The following is a 16,530-nucleotide window of genomic DNA, read 5'->3' on the forward strand; positions in this document are numbered from 1 at the left end:
GGCACAAAAACTAGCATCAGTAGGAGACCAGCCAGAGGGCACTGTACACTCAGCTATTATGCCGCTTAAACCTCCAACTCCACTGTGGTTGGGGGTTGTGCCTGCTGATTACAGGGAAGAAAGCAGAAACCTGCTAGGTAAAGCTGCTTGCTCAAGGTCACCTTATGGAGACACGTTGCAGCCTGCGACCTGAAAAGAAACCCAAAGGGTGTGGAGTCTACTACCTGAGTGGGGAGGTACCCTTTTCCTGGGTACTTAGCGGGGGTTACCGGTGTGCCCATGTACTGATTAAAGACAAAGGTGTGACCCTTTCCTGAGCATGGGAAGACTGTAAGGGGCTGGGGGCAGAAACACGGTCCAGAGCCAGCTTCATAAAGCACTGCCCACAGCCAGGAGCTGATTTGTCGCTGTGGTTACGAAGAGGGGGAGATTAAGAATTCAGCAGTCACAAAGCCTTGACATTATCCTTGATGTCATTATTATTATATTTATATTTTGTAATTCCAACTCATTCCATTAGAATTGACAGATGCCAGTGAACTTGATCTTAGAGACTCCTCCCTGCAAGATCCCTGTGAGTGTTGGGCAGTTATAAAGGGTTATGGGGAGGCTGAAAAGCTACACTGTATTAGCAAAGCAAATTAAGGTCCTAAATTACACACAGACCTCAGGGAATAAGAGCTGATCTCTAAGGATTTGGTTGTAATTTCTTGCTATGAATAAATACACTCACTAGAAAGCCCTAATTGTATCTTCTTTCTAAAATAGCTCTGATGTCCCCATCCCCCAAAAATCATGTCATCTTAAGGACCCCACTCCCCCAACCTTCATCCTCACCAGGGCAGAGCTGGAGAAGAGGGGTATAAATGTGTCAGAAAAGGGAAGTGGGGACGCAGGGAGAGTAAATCCTCATGTAACACGGCAGAAAGTCAATAGATAAATCAAGAAATCGCTATGTAAGCTCTTTTCTCTCTCTCTCTCTCTCTCTCTCTCTCTCTCTCTCTCTCTCTCTCTCTCTCTCTCTCTCTTTTAGCGACAAGAAGTGACCATCAAAAGAAAAGAAGGAACTGATCAAAAAGGGCTATGGGCAGAGCAGAGCAAGGGGGCTCGTTGCTTTCATTATAAGTAAGTGGTTATTTTAACATTTTACACTTTTATTATAAGTGGTTATTTACATACATTGCTTAATAGATTTTTAATTCAGACCTTTAAAAAGGAGAGTAAAGTTATCTAAAATAAATAAACGGAACACAAAACCGAAAAATAAAAACAAACGCGAAGCAAAGGCCAACGGTTGTGGGTTGTAACGTACTGTGGCCCTGAGGAGCAGGGGCGGGGCATTGGGCGTGGCCTTTGGCCTGTGAGGGGGGCGGTGATTCATTGGAACCCCCCCTCGGGGCTGGGGCCAGGCTTGGAGCCTACTTCCTCGGGCTCCGCCCACAACGGGAGGCGGGGAGCTCAAGGTCAAGTTCACTCTGGGCCCCGCCCCCAGCCTAGGTCAAGGCGAGTAACCCGGGTTGAGCGTTAGGTCCACGGTCTCTGTTGACCCCCCGAGATTCTCCGGGTGCCGCTGTGGAACCCAGCGACGCGCAGGTAAGCACAGCCAGCGGCCTTGGCCGCCTGCTTGGGTCCCGCGTTCTTCCGGGACCCACGTGACTCGAAGCGTCTGCAGCGGCGGAGGTGCCGTTTTAGGCGCGCGCGCGCGCACACTCACACTCACACACACACGCACACACACACACACACACACACTCACACACACAAGGGCGTCAGGTAGCTACGGAGCGCAGAAACGTGCCTGTTTCACGGTCACGTTTCTGACCCACAGGATCGAGCTGACACGGGTTCGGATCCCTCCTGCATCATGTGTACAGCCAGTTAAACATAAGCGTGTAACAGTTAAGGCGTGTTATGCGGTGTTCTCCTTCCATTGGCCTAAGTACCGGGGTCCAGGGATAATGTGCAGCGTGCCACCCCGCGGAGCTCAGGGGAGACCGGCTGCAAAGATAAACCGCACACGTTAAAGTATGAACGTTCTAGTTAGTAGGGGCTGTGGAGATAAAAGGCCCAGAGTGCTGGAGAGGTTTTATCCAGTTCACTACCCGCAAAACCTGTTGAATTAAAGCTGCCGGGTGAATCTCTGAATTCCTGGGTGGAAAACGCAGAGACACATTTTCTCAGGTGAAAAAATTGTGGGCTGGGGAAGGAGGGTGAGTAGGACCGGCCTGCAGAAAGCTGGGATCTGCAGGGTCCTGTGCTGGTCAGTTTTGGTCAACTGGACAGGAGCGAAACTCATCTGTAAAGAGGTCAAAATGACTAACCTGGTGGCCAGGGTGAGAGGGCGTCTTCTTGTGTAAGATAGATGTGAGAGAGTCTAGCCCGGAGTGGCGGTTCCACCACACCCTTCCAATTTCCCTCACCCGGAAGGTGGTCCTGGGTTGTATAAATTGTTCAAGCCCTGGAGAACAAGCCAGGAAGCTGCAGTCGTCCATGCCCTCTGCTTCAGCTCCTGCCTGGATTTCCATCATCGATGAACTGTGATGTGGAAGCATATGCCAAATAAAGCCTTCCCTCCCGAGTTGCTTTGGACGTGGCGTTTGTCACAGCAGTTCCTTAACCTCACCTCTGTTCTAGAGTGGCATTGCTTGTACCACCGGGAAATGGGTTTGTGGAATGCAGCCGCCAGAGCTGTTGAGGCCGGTGCAGCATGGAGGATGATGTCTTGCAAGGAGGCTAGGCGCCTCAGGACTGAACTTGGGTGTCTGTCCCTGAAGAAGCATGCCTTCCTTTCCTTAATCCTTTCTCCTCTGACGCATGAGAAGACACACAGCCTGCTCTTTAAGTTGAGGGCAGGTTCAGTCATTTCTTTCTGAAACACTTGACCTTTCCTTGGCTCTTAGGCTTCCGAGAAGCCCTCCTGGCGCCTGTGCAGGGTTGGCCATGTGGCCATGCTAACCCTGAGCCTTGTGAGGAAAGCTGCCTGCCTTCTGTCTGGCAGGTTTCCCAGCAAGCTCCACCTGGTTCTGCCAGCCCCAAGTCCCAGAATACATGCTCCCACACTTTCCCAGATGACTCCCAGCTCTTTGTGTCTCTCTCTAAAGTTGCCAGATGACTCCCCAGAGGGAGCATCTCTTCTGTTCCCTTCCTGAAGACCCCTTGGAACTTGACACCAACACAGATTTGAGAGAATGCTCGGTACTTTGAGAAACACCTGTCAGCCACTTGCTATCTACATGTATGCATTTAGATTATTTCCTTTATTTTTTAAGATTATAATATAATTACATCATTCCCCCTTCTTTTTTCCCCTCCAAACCCTCCCATAACCTCTCCTTGCTGTCTTTCAAATTCATTAATTGTTGTTACATAATGTATATATGTAACAATACATAGAATAATATGTACATATATGTCTGTAACAACAACTAATAAAGAAAGAGGCTTGGTATATTCTATGCCTTGAATGATCCTGATGTCTTCTTGTCCACACTATTGATATAGACTTGTGGTTTTCTAAAACTAAGATAAGAGAATGGGGAACACGGTTAAGGGAGGAACCTGGTAGCATTGGAGGGCTGTGGTCAATAGATGATTAATAGGGTGTTGGAAGGAGAGGAGAAAGAACAGCCATGGTGAAACCTCCCCCCACCCCTTGTTCCCCTCACAAGCTGTGGAAGCATGCTGGCCAAGACTGGAAGAGAGGCTTTATCGTGGCGGCCATAGACCTGCGGCTTCCCAGCTATGCAGCTGGTCTGAAGAGGTTGCTTGTCCTCTGAGTCATGAGGCGCTTGCAGGTTCTTGGCATATAGTTCTGCTCTGAAGAAGTACTCATCCTGTCCTCTTTCTTTCTCCAAATAAACTAAAACAAGAACAATGGTGCCTGCTCTAGAGGCCATTGGGATCTTGAGTACCCAGAATACTTAGCGTTGTATCCAGCATGTAGGAAGTTACTACGCTGCTGGCGTTGCCCACTCCTTATCTTGGCAGACACTGATGAGGTGGGGAGGGAAGTGTGGTGGGGGGATGAGGAGCTGGACAGGGTGATTAGTGGGGGGTGAGTTATCTGTGGCAGTGGTTTCCCCCAGAAAGCAGCAGCCTCCAAATGAGAAGCATGTTCCACCTGATAGTGAACCTCTATCCACCCGCACTGTCAAAAGACCCAAGAGTCTGAGAAAACCTGGGCCAGAGAAGAAATAGAAGAAAAAAAAGTGGAGAAATTAGTCAAAAGGTCTAGAATTGCCTTCAGGGCTTGTCTTTAACTCCCGACTGGGTGAGTCCCCTGCAGTGGGCTACTGTTGCTCTAACTGACCTCTGTAATCTTTGTGACTTAGGTAGAATGGCTATAATAATTGCCTGAGACTGATCTCATTCACCAAGTGGCATGGGAGCTGTGGAACATTATAGCCCCTCCACTAGGCAGTCATGCTCTAAGTAGACACACAGATGAATGAATGAACAAGTGAAAATAAACTGAGAACTTTTTGAAGTGTGTCTGTGTTTGTGTGTTTGTTTGTGTTTGTGTGTGTGTGTGTGTGTGTGTGTGTGTGTGTGTGCTTTAATTAAGAGTATGAAGGCAGAGAAAAATAATGTGCTTTAAGCATTTGCAGAGGACGGAGCCCTTTCATGTAGGAGGCAGCCTCATGGATAACCCCATGGCTTTCCAATCACATCGCACAGCCTATGACTGAAGCCTTAGCATCTATATTTTAATCCGGAATTGTACTCAGCTCATAATAAGCAAGTTAAGTACCTGAAGGGCTTACCTCAGCACACAGATGGGGTGTGGAAAAATCCTCAGTCAGTGATAGCTATTGGTATTGTATGGTGTTTATTAATCCTCCCATAGACTGCCGCTACCACAAGGAAAATAAAGGTCATCCGAACCAGGCCTGTGTAGTAGCAGAGGCACTTTAGACGACCAGACCATGTGTATGAAGTGCAATCAGCCTCATGTGTATTTCTTTTATTACTTAAAACACCTAACTATGGGATTTCTTTTCTTTTTAAGATTATAATATAATTCCATCATCTTTTTCTTTCCTCCCCTCCGTCTAAGCCCTCCCATATATCCCTCCTTGCTCTTTCAAATTCATGGCCTCTTTTTTCATTAATTGCAGTTACATGCACACATATATACATATACATATACATACATATATATATATATATATATATATATTCCTAAACATAACCTGCTCAGTCTGTATAATGTTACTTGTAAAGGAAAAATAAAACCTGCAAAATCATAATTTATGTGCCTTTGAGTGCAGGTGTTTTATCATCTAGATAAATCTTCCATGCATCTATGTTAAACCACTTTGGGCTGTCAGAGCTCTTAAATAAAGTGGCTTGTCCTGACCAGTGTCTGTCTGTGCTTGTTTATCATTGCTCCCTAGTAAAGATGGACAGATCCCATTGCACAGGGCAGGCCTCGGGCCAGCAGCTCCCACCCCATATATTAGCCGTGCAGACCCTGAATGGAGTGGTGTTTAACAAGTCACAGTGGACTCCACCCTCCCTTGTAGATGGGGATTTTTCTTTCTTTTTTTTTTTCTCTGTGGTCCTAGGGATTGAACCCATGACCTTATGCATCCTAGGCAAGGGCTCTTCCAGCGAGCTGCATCCCCAGCCTCAGACAGCCAGGTATTCTATGACCAGTGTGAATGTGGGAACACACAGTGGGGAAGTCTTAAGTTCTTTGAGGTGATGGGTTTGAGGGTAAATGTGCCTGACTGGAAGGTGCCCACATCATCTGAAAGTCATAACTGTCTGGTCTTGCCAGCCAGAGGCCTGGCCTCTTGCCCAGGGAGGCCTACTCTGCTCTTTGCAGCCCTGCCTCTGGCCACAGTTACTCCTAAAATCTTGATTCATAGGCAGTAGAGAGGCACAGCTGTATCAAGTGAGCCTTCCTCAGTCATCTCTGACTTCATGGTGATGGGACACCTGTCTACAGGCCGCAGAGCTGCCTCTGCTGGCTGGAACTCTTCCACTGCAGTGCAGGATCCTAGCACTGCGCCTGACCCGATGTCCTGCCTCCCTCTATTGTTTCCTTGTACAGATACCTTAGCCAGTATCCTAGGGATTTCAGTGGGGACTCAGAAATGGAAGTCTTGACCCTCATGAAGGCCAAGTACAGGAGGCAGGTTTAGTAAAGACAGATGTGAGAGCCTGTAAGTGGACAGACAGCCTCGAATTGTCAAGGTGGTCATGTGCTGAGCAGGAGAGGCCTGGGGAACCAGATCAGCAGGTGAAAGCGGGCCTGCAAACACTGCTGGTTGGACATGGTCACACACTTTCGAAAAATACTGCAGGGCATTTTTCTACAGATGCTGGTGAGCAGTGATTTGCAGACCGACCGAGAATGTACGCTTTTAAAGCGGTGTGCCGCCAGCCTCCAAGCAGGAGAGCAGGCCTCATGTTCCCTGCCTGGTTCCCTGTTGTGTAAACCCCAAGTGTCATTACTGCCCATCTCAGGTAGGTGGCACTGACTCACCCAAGGGTGTATCTGGTAAGCTAGCTACTAAAGCCCTCCTCCTTTTGAGGGGCAGCATGTCCAGAGACCCTGTTGTATCCTATACCTAGGCCTATCAGGCTAAAGGTCCACACAGATGTTAGCATATGGTGACCAGTGGCCTGTCATCTTAGAGGAAGGGAGGGCAAAGGTACCTGCTGCTGACCCCCCATGGTGGGCCTTGTATGTCTGCACCTTGTATGTATGGCTAGGCTAGTGGTATCAGGGTGAGGCTAGCCTTCCTAGAGTGGTCACTTGTGAGGGACACCATGCCTACCTTCAGCTGATAGCTCTGACAGAAATGCCTATGGAAAACATTATCTCTGTATGCCTGAATATTATTAGACTAACATAATTTGCTTGTCCAGGGATGTTGACAAGTGGCAACTTTATTTAGAGAGCTGAGCTGCCTGTTTCCCTAGAGCAAAGGACAGAGGCACCAGAGGCCCCTGACTCCTGGTGGGGAGTGTTTGACTGCCACACAGACCAGTGGGGAAGGGCTGGATTCCCAGGGCACAGCTTTAATAGGATTGTAATTGTGTGGCTCATGGCCATGGAGCAAAGAAATAGCTCTGGCAATCTCCCTTCCATAAAGGCTGACATGCAGGAGGTATTTATGCCTCCTGAAAGTGCATGTTAAGTGGTAGATATTTATGAAAGGGGTGCCGAGGAGTAAATGTGTCCATCAGTCAACCTGGAACTCTTTAAAGCTCCTAAGATGCTTTTAAATTAGAGCCAATCTTCCCCCTGCCTTCCATCACCCACCCCCACCCCTGTTCCTCTTGTAAAAACCAAGTGCCAAGGCAGGGCCAAGCACAGGCAGGAGGTTGGGATTCCCGTGCAGAAGAGAGTGAGCACGTGTGTGGTGATTCTTTCCCATCTCAGTGCTCCGGAGATTGGTAGAATGTGGGAGGGACAAGGCTGACAAACAGGGTCCAGCCTAATTGCGTTCTACCCTAGCCATCCGCACTCTGCCATCTGCACTCCACCATTGGCCAGGGCCTTTGCTCCTGAGGCTGCAGAGGGAGATGGTGAAAACAAGTGATACACACAGCCTCAGTCTGAGCTCAGAGAGGGGCGGATGGGAGAGAGAATGTCATTGTTGTAAGAAGCAGCCGTTGACAGAGAGAAGGCTGCAGAAGGCTGGGAGTTTGTGAGCAGGTGATCATTAGCACCAAGTACCTGGCATGGAGGAGTCTAGCTAGAAATTATTATTGACTTCTCAGTGCTCATTTTAAAGATCAGAGGTAGGAGTTTGTCATAAGAAGCCTATCCTTAGTAGCCAAGCCTGCTTAGCATCTAATTCCCATCTGGCCTCTTTTATGAAACTATTATTGGCCACTTTTTGTCTTACTGCTTTTTTGTGTGTGGGAGAAAAAGGATGCTAATGTCTGCTCCCCACTACATGTTTTGTTAAGAATTGGAAGAGCTGTAGATGGTGGAAGGAGAGGGGCTGTCCCTCTCAGCTTCACCTGGGAAACAGTCTGAAAGTGGAAAGAGCCCTGCATGATGACTCTCTGCGCATCATCACTTGTCATGGTGAAAACCTGGGCATGACCTGAGTTAACTGTTCAGGGAGATGGTGAACTTATGGGACACCACACTGGTGAGGCCGTGTGCATGAAGCTGAGTCCCCAGCTGCAGAGAGAGCAGAAGGCTGTTAGATTGATCATGTTCAGAAAAACAAGTCTGCCAGGAGGTCCTGGAACAATGGATACTTCATTTTCATGACTTTACATCTTCTGTGTTGCTATAGCAGTTCTGTTAGTTACTTTTGCCTCTCTGTTACCACAGATTCTGACAACTTAATGGAGGGAAGGTTTCCTTTGGCTCGTGGTTTTGTGGGTCTCAGTCCATCATTGTGGGAAAGGTGGAGTCAAAGGATTCATGACAGTGGGAGCATGCAGTAGTGGCTATTCACATGACATCCAGCCAGGAAAGAGAAAAGAAACCACCAGAGTTCCTTCATAGTAGAACAGTAGCTGAGGGGAGGAGAAGAAACCAGAGCGCCAGGGTCTAACCTTCAAAGCTTTGCCCTTTTAACCTGCTTTTGCCAGTTTGTTCCTACTTTTTCAGGGTTCCACAACCTCCCAAAGTACTGCCCCTGGCTGGAAGCAAGAGGAATGGTGCCGTAGAGAGGAGTAGTTGCCGCTAAGCAAGGCTGAAATGCACTATTGCACCTCCACTGCCAGCTTCTGGGGCATGTGGTGGCATCCTCTGCAGCCCCACCCTCATGGACTTGCTGTTCGAAGACTGCATGGCCTCTCTCTTGGGCTGACTCCACTTGGTGCTGTGACTTTCTTCAACCGATGCCCCATATCCCTGGCGTCTCTAAGATCCCTTGGGTTTCCCTAGAGGCTTAGGCTTTACCTTCAGATCTCTATACATCGCATTATCATGAGCTTCTCTCTGTGTAGCCTGACCCACTAGACTTTCCTTAAAAATCTGAGTGCAAGTCTACATGACTTCGTAACTTACATTCCGCTTGCTTATAAAACTAAGACTATATGGACAATGCCAAATTCTGACATCACCTGGGTCTCTTTGGACCATACAGTGGTTTCTGTGTCCTTCAACTGCTGGGCCAGGAAAAGCACTTCTCTAAGTATCTCTGAGTGAGCGGGGTACGCTGGAGTCCGTGATAGTTGAAGGAGTTGCCGTCAATCCCCAAAATCTTCTTAAGGCACATTTCCTGTGGTTCATTCAGAGTGTTGGCCTCTCTTTAAGGGTGCTAATCTTTTGAACACTTACAGCCTCATTCTCTGTAACTGTAAACACTCCCCTTTCCTAGCCAAACTGCTCTACATTTTCATCCCAGTTTTCATTGTAAACTGGATATAAGTCAGCAACAACCATGCTAAAGCCTAAATGCTATCCTGTTTTGAAATTTTCTCTTGTCAAATTAATCAGTCTATTACTTTTTAAAACCTTGCTAGTAATTATTATTTTATGTGTATGGGTGTTTTGCCCATATATGTGTATGTATGTGCAACATGTACATGCCTGATGCCTGTGGAGGATATTGGATCCCCTGGGGTTGGAATTACAGACAGTTGTGAACTGCCACATGGATGCTGTGCTTCGAGCCTAGGTCCTCTACAAGAGCGAGCCCACTCTCCAGCCCCCTAGTTTATTACTATTTTTTTAATCGGGAGGGAGTTTTCAGGGATCCCTCATGAAATCCTGAGTTCATATCTTGAAAATTTCACCTGTGGTTATTCTCCAAATAGCTTTTATACTAAAATGTAAAGTGAGGGGGAAATTCATTAGTATTCTGTTTCCTACTAGCGGGACTTAGATCATGTCTGCAACTATGGCTGATCTGTCATGTAGACTGAATTAACACCTCTTTCCCAGGTGTCCTCCCAAGTTACAAAGAAGGAGCTGAGCGCCATTAGCATATTCTGACCCTTTGTTTAGGGTGGTGACAGTTCGTCTGGAAAAGTGTGGCCAGGTACAAACTGGCCTGAAAGTCTGGCCACCATACAGAGTAGAAATATGGGCCTGTATAATATGGCCCTACGATCCACTCCCTCTGATTAATTTTAATAAAACCTGTGCTTCTGCAACAGGACCGACTATCACTTCTGTCTTAGGCAAAGACTCCTTCATTTACCCAAATTTACCCATCCTTGGAACAGGCATTCCATTTATGCGAGCTCCTGTCTTAGGCATCTGGGGAGAAGAGACTTCAAACTCGTCTCTGACTGCCGACCTCTGTGAACAAAAGAGATTAAGGGAGAGAGATACCTTTGGGCTCTGTGTCTCGGAGCCATACTTTCTTGTCAGGAGAAATCCTAATCTTATGTGAATAATCACGCTCCTAAAGACTATAGTCTTCTAGTTAAAGGAGAGGAGGATCGCCTGGATTGAAAATGTTTCTTCAGCTGGTTGTATCAAGGTCTAAAATTCTTAACATATTCATTAAGCCCGAACATTTACAGGGTGTGTCAAACTTCCCTCAACATCTTATAAGCAGTTATAAACATTATCAGGTCAATACCAAAATTAACAATAAATCCACAATTAAATCCAAGCATTTACAGGGCACATCAAACTTTTCTCAACATATTACAAGCAGTTATAAATATTACCAGATCAATACCATAATTCTAGAATGGGAATTAACAATAAATCCACAATTTAACATATCACAATTTTCTTAAATCCATATTAATCAAAAGACAAGAAAAGCTTTTCTGATGGCTGAGAGTACAATGACATTACTGTTATACCAGTTCCTGTCTCTGAGCAGCAGTTAAACCCTTAGGCTGCCCCCCTCTTAAGTGTAGAGGGGCTTCATTCATTCATTCTTTCCTGAGGGGAAAGCTTAGGTCTTAGTTCTCAGGTTCAGTATTTTAATCAAAATGAGTTCTGTGTCCCAAAGAGTAAAACAGCAAATGTTCAGCCTGCGTTTACTGTAAAAAGTTGTAGTCATGGTGCAGCTGGGCCTCTGTGACTCGCCTATTACTTTCTAAACTCATCCTCACTCAGATTTTCTGGACATGGACAGAATGTAGACTTTGCTTCTTTCCCAAAATAGAATACAAATGGCTTCTGCTGTTTCCCAGTGGAGTTTGTAATCCTATTTGAACCCACATGAACCCTCACACTGTATCTGACAGAAACAACTTAAGGGAGAAAGACCGACCACTCTGATGAGGAAGTCATGGTAACGCAGTTCAACTCCTGGTGATGCGTGTGTTGCACGGACTGCACACATCATGGTGGACCAGGAAGCTGAGGGCCAGGAAGAAAGCAAAGATTGGATATAATCTCCAAAGGCCCATCCCTGACATTCTCCTCTGTCTGCTAGGTGCTACCTCCTAAACATCTCAGGCCTCTTAAAATAACACCATAAACCGGAGATTATCATTCAAAACATGAGCCTATGGGGGGCCATTCTAGATTCAAAACTTAACATTATTTCTATAAATGTTTCAAATGAGACAGGTTAAATAATGTTCTTTTCTTCTCTTTGTACCCAGTTGTGGCTTTATCCTGAATTAAATCTTCCAACCCGCTATTATTGTGTGTTTGAATTAAGGCAGCCAAGCTTTGTAGTCATAGTTGGGCTGTAACTTGCTGTGTGCAATAAGCTAGTCTTGAACTTGTGACGATCCTCCTGCCTCAGGCACTTGAGTGCTAGGATTAGAAGTGTGTGCCACCACATCCAGCTCAATCAAAGCAGGTGTGGCTTTGTGTCTCCAGGTCTATAATTCGAGGTCATATTCTGTGTTCCCTGAATGTATTAGCTGTGGATGTGCCCAGCTCCATGAACTTAGAGTCTTGGGGTTTTAAGGTGAAGAAGGCTAATGCCTGTCCTGGTATCCAGTGGTTTGGGAGGGGTTGATTTGTGTTTGTAACTTTTGAGAGCATCATTAGTGAAGTTTTAGCACTCCCTGTCTCCAAGATGTGTACAAGTGTGCACACACATGCACAGACACACAGAAACAGCAGGAGCAAGAACGCTGGACCACCCCTGCGTAATTCTGTCTTATGGTGCAGGCTTTGATACCACAGGAACTGAATGCCGTGTTCTGTAGTCTTTCATGTATCCATGTATACCTGTGCTGCCTATTGCTGGCCAAAGTCTAGTGCACAGTTTGTCCTAAGCGAAGTGTATTCAATCATCCAGATGCTGGGGAGTTCCGGTATGTCTTTATTTGAGACATGGATTTGAATGGTTTATTTGGGAGTCCAGGAAGTGCTAGCACGAAGCAGGAGACTGAGCCAAAGATGTCATGAGCCCAACCTGAACAATTAGAATCTAACCAGAGGCTACAGATTGTCTGTCCAGGGGTTATCAACTTGGAAAGGCCCGAGACCAAGCTTACCCACCCCAATGCTGTCAGTCATTGGTCGGGCATCATTTCTTAGGGGTGAGTTAGTGGTCAGATTCTAGGTACCAGAGAAAGCACCTAAACAAGGAGCTGTAGGTCCTGGTGGTTGGAAGTCAAGCGGGCTTGCCCCAAGGTGGCAACGCCTGAAGCGAAGGCCATCTCCCTGGCAGTGCCTGCTGCCCCAAGGTGGCAACGCCTGAAGCAAAGGCCATCTCCCTGGCAGTGCCTGCTGCCGTGCTTAAGCCACAGCAGCACCAGTGTGCAGGCTGAAGATAATCCAGTCCGTCATTCCACACTAAGTCACAGCCAGTCACGCCAGGTTGAAGGCCACATTAAATAGTAGGTAACATAACATGTATGCGAAAGACAACCTTAAGAAGAATGTGATCTTTTCCCAGTGAATAGGGCTGGAGTCCCAATATTGACTTAAGAGGCAGAATGCTAGTGTTCTTCAGCTGTATGGTTTGAGACCCAACACCTCAAAAGCAGGCCTGATGGTCTAATCAGATTTATCTGTTTTGTGGCAGTGTTTCCCCTTCTGTTGATTACTCCTGCTATTTCTCTAGTACATTGGGATGCATTCAAAAGAAAAATTCACTGGGAGAAAACATTTAACCTCATTTGTATCAACTCACAGTTAAATCTCCCTTGCCATGTTTTACTATTTACTGGATTTACTACACTGGTGCTGATTCCAGAGTGTCAGGGAATTTCTGTAGTTATGGCTTTTGGTGCCCTAATAAATGATTTGTAGTCACTGCCTCTTTACTGAAACAGTCTGTCTCCAATTAAAGATTTAGTCAGCTCCTTATTGCAAAATGACTGTGCACAGTTGAGGTATGGGCTATGGTTATGCTTATATTTTGACTTAATTCACCAGGTAGTGGTGTGTTCTTGACCCTCCCATCCGTTTTGTTTTTCTGAACATAGAGGAGGAATGTCAATGGCAGTTTGAGACATAAAAAAGATCCTAGGAACGCCACATCTGCTTATTATAATTGAGTCCACCGGAGTATTTATTACCACAGCAAGGGCCTTACTCAGTGAGGCTAGTGGCTAAAGTTCATACGCTTTAGGTTATGGATACTTTAGAATTTATATTGGAAGATTTCAAGATTCCACTGTTTTAGAAAAATGAAGCCATTTCCCTTTAAATTGTGTTCTGGGGTGCATTCCACAGAGACCAAGATGACAAATATTCTATTTCATGCCCTATTGCTATGCCCTGTGCACACGCAGACAGCACTGACTGATGCTTGGGCCCAAACCCTGCTCTGCAGAGGCCTCCAGCAGCCACTTAGTAAATCATAACTGGCTCACAAGCTCCAGTCTGTGGCTGCTCCCTGCTCTACTCTGTACCCATCCTGACTACTGGTTAAAATAGTTACTGCAGGACTGACTGAAAATATATATACAACTAACATTATACAGGCTGAGCAGGTTGTGTTTATGTGTACAGGAATGTGTGTGTGTGTGTGTGTGTGTGTGTGTGTGTGTGTGTGTGTGTGTGTGTGTAACAACAATTAATAAAAAAAGAGGCTATGAATTTGAAAAAGAGCAAGGGGTATATGAGAGGGTTTGGAGGAAGAAATGAAAGGGAAAATCGTGTAATTATGTTTTCAAAAATAATTTTAAAAATAGCTACTGTACACACACATATAATGTATACGTTATTGCATATATATCTGTATAGAATTAGCTGTGTGATGGGGGTCTATGTATGTGCTCTCACCTTTCCTTTGTGATAATTATTCAATTTGCCATTGTTTGTATCCCTTCATTTTTTTCTTCTACCATGAACATTTTATTTCTTTTTCCTTCTTTGCTTCTTTTCTTGTTTAGCCAAAAGATTAAACAGGCAGCCCCAATATTACATGCTCTTGTTCATACAGACTGGAGTTGATGGGAATGCACTGAGATGCTGAATGCTCTGACTCAGGGTGACACATCTGCTGGAGGTCACTAGTGACCCCCAGATTGCCAGGTCTCACGGTCATTCTCCCATCCAAGTCTTCCAGCAGGATTTAACCCCTTAAGCTGTTCTTGTCTTTGGAGCCATTGTTTCTGGGCCTTTCTCATTCTCCCTGGCCATTCCTTCTTTGCCTCGCCAGCATGCTCCCTTTTCTTTGCTGTCTTCAGTGGGGACATTCTCGCAGCCCCCTTTATCCACTTCATCTGGGTGACTTAATTCATCTACAAGCTGGGTATTAACGGCCATCTTTCCATGAGTGCCTTGGACATCCTATGGCCATCACATCTCCTCCTTAGAGTCTGAGTCTCTGTGTCCAGCAGCCTGTTGTGTGCTTGCTCTCCTGACACCCATGGGCATGCATAGTCAGCATGTCTCATTTGTTCTAGTGTATTCTAATGGGGTGTTTCTGCTACTACTACATGAGGTGGTCAGAGGTAAACGTGTTAGAAAGCTCCTGCCCTAGGAAGTCAAGCATAAGTTACAACTTAGAAATTCAAACAGTCATTTTACTATTATGTCACAGTCTGGGGAGGTAGGGTTGGCTGGGCTCAGGCAGTTTTGCTCTGGGTCTCTCATTCAAGTAGGTAATGACTGGCTGAGGCTGGAGCCCCCTCACAGGCTTTCTCACTCTGTCAAGATGACAGTGGCTGCCATCTGGAACCTTGTCATATGACTTGGATTTCCCTAGTGTGCCAGCTGGGGTATGGGGACAAATCCCAAGGGTGCCAGGTAGAAGCTGGATCAATCTTCTCCATCTACCCTTGGAAATCTCATAGCATCACCTCTGCCATGTTTACTAGCCTATCTGGTTTTAAGAGGATAGAATTAGACCCATCCCTTCATGAGAACCATCACTTTGTAAGAAAAGTTTGTGCGTGGGAAATTATGTCATTGGGGTAGTATAAAACCCATAACCCCTCCACCCCCATATCTAAAAAAAATAGAAGGTTTCTAGGTTGGGTTTACTTTTTGTTTGTTTTCGTCACTAGCGTACAAATGGGAGCAGGAGAGATGACCCCATGCTACTCTTGCAGAGGACTTGAGTTTAGTTTCTGTCACTCATGCTGGACAGCCTACAACTACCTGTGACTCCAGATCCAGGGTATCCGATGCCCTCCTCTGGCATCGGCAAGCACCTGTGCAACCTGCACATACACACACACACACATACACGCACAAACACACACACTTAAAATTTTTTAAAAAAATTCAAAAAAAAAGGGAAAAGCGTACAGATGAATACAATGAAAAATGTTCTGCCCCTGCTGCTCCATGGACAATCACTGTTTATTTTTATATTTTAGGAGTTTGTATTCGCATACATCACTTTGTAACTAAGCACTTCGCTCCCCCCCACCATCTAACCGTGTATCTGGGATGGGCTGTCTTTTCAGTATGCAGAGGATCTCTCTCCCCATCTCCCCCTCTCAATTACAGATGCACTCTATTCTGTAATGAATAGTGCTCTACCTTAGCTTATTTCATCAATTCTGTGGGTGTGTTCTGAGCTGCTTCCAGTCCTTAGTTACTGCAGACAACACTGCAGTGAATCACAAATATATGCCCTCCTCCCTGAGGAAGAATAAATCAAGACGCTTCCCTCAAGTGCCCCTAGACATAGGCCTCTCTTCGCACCCCCACCTTACATCTGATCCCATCACACAATTCTTCTTCTTGTTGTTGTTTGTTTTTCAAGACAGGGTTTCTCTGTGTAACACCCCTGGCTGTCCTGGAACTCACTTTGTAGGTCAGGCTGGCCTCGAGTACTGGAATTAAATGCGTATGCTACCATCGCCGGGTCACACGATTCTTGTGATGATTAGTGACTTTTCCTGTTGTCACCAGGTCTCCAAAGGAAGCAATTTATGGGAGGGAAGGTTTACTTTGGCATACAGTTCAAGGAAGTGTAGTCAAGGGGTGGTGGCAGGAGTGTGAAGTGGCAGGTCCCATTGCCCCACAGGAAGGAAGCAGATGATTGCTTGTGCTCGGTTCATCCTTTCCATTCCTCTGGACTCCAGCCCACGCGGGGATCCTCTCTCCTCAGTTAAGCCTTTCTGGAGATCCCTTGTAGGCATGTCCGGAGTGTGTTTCCATAATGGCTCTAGTCCCATCGACAGTGAAAGCTCACCCTAATACCAGGCCTCCACTCAGTGGCCATGAGCTTCCAGAGATCATGCAGTATGTCCACCATAGTCCATGTCCTT

The 16,530-nt window shown here is 46.2% G+C and overlaps 1 protein-coding gene across 1 annotated transcript in view; it reads left to right on the top strand.

The window, feature by feature from the left end:
- Nucleotides 1–1,463: 1,463 nt before the first annotated feature.
- Nucleotides 1,464–16,530, top strand: part of Nmnat3 (nicotinamide nucleotide adenylyltransferase 3) — a 111,018-nt gene continuing 95,951 nt past the window's right edge. Inside the window, exon 1 of the mRNA XM_013353580.2 lies at nucleotides 1,464–1,593. The gene's annotated coding sequence lies outside the window, so the exon portion shown is untranslated. The remainder of the gene's footprint in view (nucleotides 1,594–16,530) is intronic.

Source organism: Microtus ochrogaster, unplaced genomic scaffold (assembly GCF_000317375.1).
Source record: "Microtus ochrogaster isolate Prairie Vole_2 unplaced genomic scaffold, MicOch1.0 UNK12, whole genome shotgun sequence".
In the NCBI taxonomy this organism is placed as follows: Eukaryota; Metazoa; Chordata; class Mammalia; order Rodentia; family Cricetidae; genus Microtus; species Microtus ochrogaster.